Raw genomic sequence first — 9,073 nt, 5'->3', positions numbered from 1 at the left:
GTGGATTTAACAGGGACATCAATAAGGGAGCATAGCTTTCACCTGGATTCACCTTGGCCAGTCTATCATTATACAAAATCCAAGATGCGTAGCAGTCAGGCGTCTTTGTCTTCTCTTGTCTGTCGTGTTATACATTTCTTTTTTTCTTGCATATATATATATTTTTTTTTTTACCTCAACTCCAACATACTCTCCTGCAACCAGCCTCACCCAATGTGGTATGGTCTGCTATTTTCTTTACTTTAGAACCGGAACCCCCAAAGAAGCTAGCCAGCTAATAGCTACTAGCTAGTAGCACTGCTAGCGGTCATCAGCTAACCTTCAGCCCGGACAGTCCTGCCAGTCTGCACGCGCGATTCAACCCAGAGCATATTCAGACTTCTTTTCTCCACATCTCCGGTTCCTACCACAAGCCCTGAACCTTTTCACCTGGATCATGCAGCTAGCTAGCTGCTACGATAGTCTACTCCTGGTAATGTCTGTCTGAAGCAAGCACCAATTAGCCTGGAGCTAGCCTATGCTAGGCCCATCTCCGGCTAGCCTGGACCCCTTTTACTGCCAATACGAGCCCGCCGATCCATCACGGCTGGACTACCGACGTAATCTGCCCGAGGGGTTTTCAACAGGCTCCTCCGTCGTGACGTCCCCTGGATGCCCATCTGCTAGCCTGCTAGCGCGCGGCCTGCTAGCTGCTAGAGCATATCGGACTGTTAGCTGAGAGGTCCATCAGCAATTTCTTGTGCTACAATACCTATTTGCCAATGGCCTGACCCTTAACTACACAGAGCCCTGCCGATCCATCACGACTGGTCTGCCGACGTAATCTGCCCGAGGGGCGTACAATAGACTCTTCCGTCGCGCATCGACCTAAGGCCCTTCTGCTAGCCCCGGCCCGCAGCTGTCTGAATGCCGTGTCTCCAGCCCGCCTAGCTACTCACTAGACCCTATGATCACTCTGGCTACGCATGCCTCTCCCTAACGTCAATATGCCTTGTCCATTGCTGTTTTGGTTAGTGATTATTGTCTTATTTCACTGAGGAGCCCCCGCCCTGCTCTATATGCCTTAGCTAACCTTTTGCTCCACCTCCCACACATGCGGTTACCTCACCTGGTTTAAATGGTGTCTCTAGAGACAATACATCTCTCATCATCACTCAATGCCTAGGTTTACCTCCACTGTATTCACATCCTACCATACCTTTGTCTGTACATTATGCCTTGAATCTATTCTAACGCGCCCAGAAACCTGCTCCTTTTACTCTCTGTTCCGAACGTTATAGATGACCAGTTCTTATAGCCTTTAGCCGTACCCTTATCCTACTCCTCCTCTGTTCTCTGGTGATGTAGAGGTTAATCCAGGCCCTGCAGTGCCTAGCTCCACTCCCATTCCACGGCGCTTCTCATTTGTTGACTTCTGTAACCGTAAAAGCCTTGGTTTCACGCATGTTAACATTAGAAGCCTCCTCCTAAGTTTGTTTTATTCACTGTTAGCACACTCTGCCAACCCGGATGTTCCTAGCCGTGTCTGAATCCTGGCTTAGGAAGAACACCAAAAACCCTGAAATCCATCCCTAACTATAACATTTTCTGACAAGATAGAACTGCCAAAAGGGGGGAGTTGCAATCTACCGCAGAGTTCTGCTTTACTATCCAGGTATGTGCCCAAACAATTTGAGCTTCTACTTTTAATAATCCACCTTTCCAGAAACAAGTCTCTCACCGTTGCCACTTGCTATAGACCACCTTCAGCCCCAGCTGTGCCCTGGACACCATATGTGAATTGATTGCCCCCATCTATCTTCAGAGCTCGTACTGTTAGGTGACCTAAACTGGGACATGCTTAACACCCGGCCGTCCTACAATCTAAGCTAGATACCCTCAATCTCACACAATTAACAATGAACCTACCAGTACAACCCAAATCTGTAAACACGGGCACTCATAGATATCATCCTACTAACCTGCCCTCCAAATACACCTCTGCTGTCTTCAACCAGGATCTCAGCGATCACTGCCTCATTGCCTGCGCCGTAATTGGGTCTGCGGTCAAACGACCACCCCTATCACTGTCAAACGCTCCCTAAAACACTTCAGCGAGAGGCCTTTCTAATCGACCTGGCCCGGGTATCCTGGAAGGATATTGACCTCATTTCGTTCAGTAGAGGGATGCCTGGTTATTCTTTAAAAGAGCTTTCCTCGCCATCTTTAATATGAATTCCCATTCAAAAAATGTAGAACAGGAACAGAAAGACCCTTGTTCACTTCAGACCTGACTGCCCTTGACCAGCACAAAAATATCCTGTGGCGTACTGCATTAGCATCGAAATAGCCCCTGCGATATGCAACTTTTCAGGGAAATTAGGAACCAATATACACAGCAGTTAGGAAAGCAAAGGCTAGCTTCTTCAAACAGAAATTTGCATCCTGTAGCAAAACTCCAAAAGTTCGTGGACACTGTAAAGTCCATGAGAATAAGAGCACCTCCTCCAGCTGCCCACTGCACTGAGCTAGGAACACTGTCACCACCGATAAATCCACGATAATTGAGAATTTCAAAAGCATTTTTCTTACAGCTGGCCATGCTTTCCACCTGGCTACACCTACCCGGTCAACAGCCCTGCACCCCCCAAGCAATTGCCCAAGCCTCCCCCATTTCTTCCTTTACCCAAATCCAGATAGCTGATATTCTGAAAGAGCGCAAAATCTGGACCCCTACAAATCAGCGGGCTGGACAATCTGGACCTCTTTTCAAAAATATTCCGCCGCAATTGTTGCTAACCATTTACTAGCCTGTTCAACCTCTCTTTCGTATCGTCTGGGATCCCCAAAAGAAGTAGCGCCCAGTTATCCCCCTCTTCAAAGGGGGAGACACTCTAGACCCAACTGTTACAGGCCTCTATCTATCCTACCCTGCCTTTCTAAGGTCTTCGAAAGCCAAGTTAACAAACAGATCACCGACCATTTCGAATCCCACCGTATCTTCTCCGCTATGCAATCTGGTTTCCGAGCTGGTCATGGTGCACCTCAGCCATGCTTAAGGTCCTAAACGATATCATAACCACCATCGATAAGAGACAATACTGTGCAGCTGTATTCATCGACCTGGCAAAGGCTTTCGACTCTGTCAATCACCACATTCTTATGGCAGACTCAACAGCCTTGTTTCAATCAAATCAAATCAAATTTTATTGGTCACATACACATGGTTAGCAGATGTTAATGCGAGTGTAGCTAAAATGCTTGTGCTTCTAGTTCCGACCGTGCAGTAATATCTAACAAGTCAGCTAACAATTTCACAACAACTACCTTAGTGTACAAGGTGTAAAGGAATGAATAAGAATATGTACATATAAATACATGGATGAACGAACGGCATAGGCAAGATGCAGTAGACGGTATAGATACAGTATTACATATGAGATGAGTAATGTAGGTATGTAAACATTATAATAAGGGGCATTGTTTAAAGTGACTAGTGATAACATTTATTACATCCAAATTAATTATTAAAGTGGCTAGAGATTTGAGTCTGTTGTTGGCAGCAGCCACTCAATGTTAGTGATGGCTGTTTAACAGTCTGATGACCTTGAGATAGAAGCTGTTTTTCAGTCTCTCGGTCCCAGCTTTGATGCACCTGTACTGACCTCGCCTTCTGGATGATAGCGGGCGGTGAACAGGCAGTGGCTCGAGTGGTTGTTGTCCTTGATTATCTTTTTGGGCTTCCCTGTGACATTGGGGTGTGTGAGGTGTCCTGGAGGGCAGTAGTTTGTCCCCTGGTGATGCGTTGTGCAGACCTCACTACCCTCTGGAGAGCTTACGGTTGTGGTGGAGCAGTTGCCGTACCAGGCGGTGATACAGCCCGAGGATGCTCTTGATTGGCTTCTGTAAAAGTTTGTGAGTGTTTTTGGTGACAAGCCACATTTCTTCAGCCTCCTGAGGTTGAAGAGCGCTATTGCGCCTTTTTCACTACGTGTCTGTGTGGGTGGACCATTTCAGTTTGTCCGTGATGTGTACGCCGAGAAGGAACTTAAAACGTTCCACCTTCTCCACTACTGTCACAGATGTGGACAGGGGAGTGCTCCCTCTGCTGTTTCCTGAAGTCCACGATCATCTCCTTTGTTTTGTTGACGTTGAGTGTGTGAGGTTATTTTTCTGACACCACACTCCGAGGGCCCTCACCTCCTCCTGTAGGCCTCGTCGTTTGTGGTAATCAAGCCTACCACTGTAGTGTTGTCTGCAAACTTGATGTTGAGTTGGGGCGTGCATGGCCACGCAGGTCATGGTGAACAGGGAGTACAGGAGAGGGCTGAGAACGCACCCTGTGGGGCCCCTGTGTTGAGGATCAGCGGGGTGAGATGTTGTTTCCTACCCTCACACCTGGGGGCGCCCGCCAGAAAGTCCAGGACCCAGTTGCACAGGGCGGGGTCGAGACCCAGGGGTCGAGCTTAATGACGAGTTTGGAGGGACTATGGTCTGTGAGCTGTAATCCGATTAACAGCATTCTCTACATAGGTATTCCTCTTGTCCAGATGGTTAGGGCAGTGTGCAGTGTGATTGCATTGTCGTCTGTGGACCTATGGGCGGCGTAAGCAAATTGGAGTGGGTCTAGGGTGTCAGGTAGGGTGGAGTGATATGATCCTTGACTAGTCTCTCAAAGCACTTTCTGATGACGGAAGTGAGTGCTACAGGGCGAAAGTCAGTTTAGCTCAGTTACCTTAGCTTTCTTGGGAACAGCGGAACAATGATGGCCCTCTTTGAAGCATGTAGGAACAGCAGACTGGGATAGGGATTGATTGAATATGTCCGTAAACACAACCAGGCCAGATGGTCTGCGCATGCTCTGAGGACGGGCTAGGGATTGCCGTCTGAGCGCTTGCGAGGGTTAACACGTTTTAAATGTTTTACTCACGTTGGCTGCGGTGAAGGAGAGGCCCGCAGGTTTTTAGCGGGCCGTGTCAGTGGCACTTGTATTGTCCTCAAAGCGAGCAAAGATTAGTTGGTCTGGGTGCAGAGACATCGGTGTCCGCGAGGGCTGGTTTTCTTTTGTAGTCCGTGATTGGCTGGTAGACCCTGCATACACTGTTCGTGTGTGAGCCGTTGAATTGCGACTCTACTTTGTCTCTATACTGACGCTGGCTTGTTTGATTGCCTTTGTGGAGGGAATAGCTACACTGTGTATTCGGTCTGTTTCCGGTCGCCTTGCCATGATTTAAAGCAGTGGTTCACGCTTTCAGTTTTGGCTGAATGCTGCCATCAATCCACGGTTTCTGGTTGGGGAAGGTGTATATGTGGACAACTACCAAATTACTTAGGTGATCTGGTTAGACTGTAGACTCTCCTTCAGACTGCACATTATATCTCCATTCCAAGCAATCGGCTTCCTATTTTTGCACAAAGCATCCTTCCACTCATCCGCCAATATATAGAGGTTGACGATTAATTCGGGAATGGCGATTAATCGGGGGCCGATTTTCAAGTTTTCATAACAATCGGAAATCGGTATTTTTTTGGGGCGCGTTTTTTTTTACACCTTTATTTTAATCTTTATTTAACTGTCAAGTCATAGATTAAGAACACATTCTTATTTTCAATTTGACGGCCTAGGGAACGACAGATTTTTAACCTTGTACAGCTAGGGGATCCAATCTTGCATTGATTCATTGCAACTTCCACGAGCGAGCCGCCTGTTAGCGAATAGCCAGTAAGCTAAGGTAGAGTTGCTAGCTAGCATTAAACTTATCTTATAAAAAACAATCAATCAATGCTGTCATTGCTCCAATGTTGTACTTTAACCCAATAAACATTTCAATGCCTTTCTTTAAAATCAATTACACTAAGTATATATTTTTAAACCTGACATATTTAGCTAAAGACAATCGCAGTTTAGCAGGCTAATATACCAGGTGAAATTTTGTGTCATTTCTCTTGCGTTCATTTGCACGCAAGAGTCAGGTATCATGCAACAGTTTGGGGCCGCCTGGCTCTTTCAAACTAATTTGCCAGAACTTTACGAATTTATGACAACATTGAAGTTGTGCAATGTAAAAACAGGGGTAATTTAGGAAAAAGGAACTTTCATGGGGGATGTCACCCTTTAGATAATACGGAACGGAAATAACGTTTTTGTTTTCGAGGTGATGTTTCCTTGATAGTCAAAGGTATATGGTTTAGAGATAAAATTAGTTCGACGCGTTATATTCCTGTAATAACTTGCGGCTGAACTTTGAAAGGGGTTCCTTCAGTATATTTTACCGCTTTCATGTCTTCCATAGAGAATGTCTTGATCTACTTCAATAGTCTGTGTTTCGTGGCAGGCTTAACCGCCTCGACGTTTTTATACCCGTGTTTAAATTCACTAGGATAAGTAACGTTTGTCAACATATTTTCATAAATCAACTCTACATTTTTTTTAATCTTCGCTATATCTTAGCCAATATTCGATCAGCAGATTACCTTGTCTACTGGATATCTACACAGTTATAAAAATTGGCACGGTGTGTAAGCCTACACGCAAACACAGACTTATTTTAAGTGAATTCTAAAAATATCCATGGATAAATCGAAGGAACTGCTTTTCAGATTTTGCTAGTGTCAATGGGAATTATGACGTTAGCACTTTTGGTTGTCAAATTCTTACCATGCCCATTTATTAAATGGACTTTCCTGGCATATAGAAATTAAGTTTTTGTTTTTCACATTCATCAACAGGTAACTTAAACTCTATTTTATTCAAAACCAGTCTGAGGAGTATTTGTCTCAAGCGACTCTAAGCAGACTTCTTCAGTTCATGTCACCTTCAGAGGCTGTGTGCGTAGTGCTGTATTTAATGTATGATATTAAGTTAGAATAAAAGTGCTTCATTGTTCGGTCAGTAATTGTTGTGCAATTCTTATTACAAAAATGTGTTGTGTGTGTATGATATATTTTTATTTTTCATTTTTTTATTGTTTAAAAATAAAAAAAAATCGGCCGTTAATCGGTATCGGCTTTTTTTGTCCTCCAATAATCGGTATCGGTTATGAAAATCATACGGCCGCCTCTAAAACTATACCCTCGTTAAAAACTGACTATCCTTACCGGATCCTTTGACTTCAACGATGTCATTTACAAAATTAGCCTCCACACTCTACTCAGCAAATTGGATGACAGTCTTCACAGTGCCATCCTTTATGTCACCAAAGCCCCATATACTACCACCCATGCGACCTGTCTGCTCTCGTTGGCTGGCCCTCGCTTACATTTCGTCTGCCAAACCAACTGGGCTTCCGGCATCTATAAGTCTTTGCTTGGTAAAGCCCCGCCCTATCTCAGCTCACTGGATCACCCTTAGCAGACCCACCGTAGGCACGCACTTCAGCAGGTATATTTCACTGGTCCCCCCAAAGCCCATTCCTAATTTGGGCACCTTTTTCCTTCCAAGTTTCTTTCTCTGCCACATGACCGGAACGAAATTGCAAAAAATCATTAAGCTGGAGACTCAAATCTCCCTCTCTAACTTTAGCACCAGCTGTCAGATCAGCTCACATATCACTGCACCATGTACATAGCACAATCTGTAAAAGCCCATCCAAATACCTCATCCCAACGTTTTTTCCCCCTCCTTTGCACCGCAGTTATCTCTCTTGCACATTCATCTACACTCCAGTGTTTTAATTGCTAAATTGTAATTATTTTTTGCCACTATGGCCTATTATTCCTTTACCTCCCTTATCTTTCCTCATTTGCACACACTGTATATAGACTTTTCTATGTGTATTGACTGTCATGTTTGTTTATTTCCATTGTGTAACTCTGTGTTGTTCCTTGTTCGCACCCACTTTGCTTTATTCTTCGCCAGTCGCAGTTGTTTAATGAGAATTTGTTCTCAGTGGCGCCTACCTGGTTTAAATAACGGTGCATTTTTTTTATCATGGAAAGAGCAGGTGTTTTCTTAATGTTGTACACAGATATAGGCTTCCGTCCCTCTCCTCGCCCCTACCTTGGGTCGAACCAGGGACCCTCTACACACATCGACAAACTGACACCTACGAAGCATCGTTTCCCATTCGCGACACAAAAGGCCGAGGACCTTGCAGCAGCAAAGGGAAACAACTACTTCAAGGGCTCAGAGCGAGTACTTAACAACTGAAACGCTGTTAGCACGCACCCCACCGCTAACTAGCTAGCCATTTCATCGGTTACATCAGCGCATTCTGTGGATGATGCGATGTAGTTCTACGCAGCTAGCTAGCTGCTATCCGAGTGTCTACTCCTGGCTAATGTCTCTGTCCTGAAGCAAGCACCAATTAGCCTGGAGCTAGCCTATGCTAGGCCCATCTCCYGGCTAGCCTGGACCCCTTTTACTGCCAATACGGAGCCCCGCCGATCCATCACGACTGGACTACCGACGTAATCTGCCCGAGGGGGTTTTCAACAGGCTCCTCCGTCGTGACGTCCCCTGRATGCYCATCTGCTAGCCTGCTAGCCGCGGCCTGCTAGCTGTCTAGAGCATATCGGACTGTTAGCTGAAGAGGTCCATCAGMCAATTTCTTGGGCTACAATACCTATTTTGCCAATTGGCCTGGACCCTTTAACTACACAGAGCCCTGCCGATCCATCACGACTGGTCTGCCGACGTAATCTGCCCRAGGGGGYTACAATAGACTCTTCCGTCRCGACATCGACCTAAGGCCCTTCTGCTAGCCCCGGCCCGCYAGCTGTCTGAAKTGCCGTGTCTCCAGCCCGCCTAGCTACTCACTAGACCCTATGATCACTCGGCTACGCATGCCTCTCCCTAACGTCAATATGCCTTGTCCATTGCTGTTTTGGTTAGTGATTATTGTCTTATTTCACTGAGGAGCCYCCAGCCCTGCTCTATATGCCTTAGCTAASCCTTTTGCTCCACCTCCCACACATGCGGTTACCTCACCTGGTTTAAATGGTGTCTCTAGAGACAATACATCTCTCATCATCACTCAATGCCTAGGTTTACCTCCACTGTATTCACATCCTACCATACCTTTGTCTGTACATTATGCCTTGAATCTATTCTAACGCGCCCAGAAACCTGCTCCTTTTACTCTCTGTTCCGAAC

General features: G+C 45.8%; 1 protein-coding gene across 1 annotated transcript in view; it reads right to left on the bottom strand.

Annotated features, from left to right (window-relative positions):
- Window positions 1-9,073, bottom strand: part of LOC111968203 (transmembrane protein 255A-like) — a 54,173-nt gene that overhangs the window by 35,313 nt on the left and 9,787 nt on the right. The gene's annotated exons all lie outside the window — the stretch shown is intronic.

The sequence above is a fragment of the Salvelinus sp. IW2-2015 genome, linkage group LG8, assembly GCF_002910315.2.
Source record: "Salvelinus sp. IW2-2015 linkage group LG8, ASM291031v2, whole genome shotgun sequence".
Lineage (NCBI taxonomy): Eukaryota > Metazoa > Chordata > Actinopteri > Salmoniformes > Salmonidae > Salvelinus > Salvelinus sp. IW2-2015.
The sequence above is the reverse complement of the archived record's forward strand: the minus strand, read 5'-3'. Positions and strand labels throughout refer to the sequence as shown.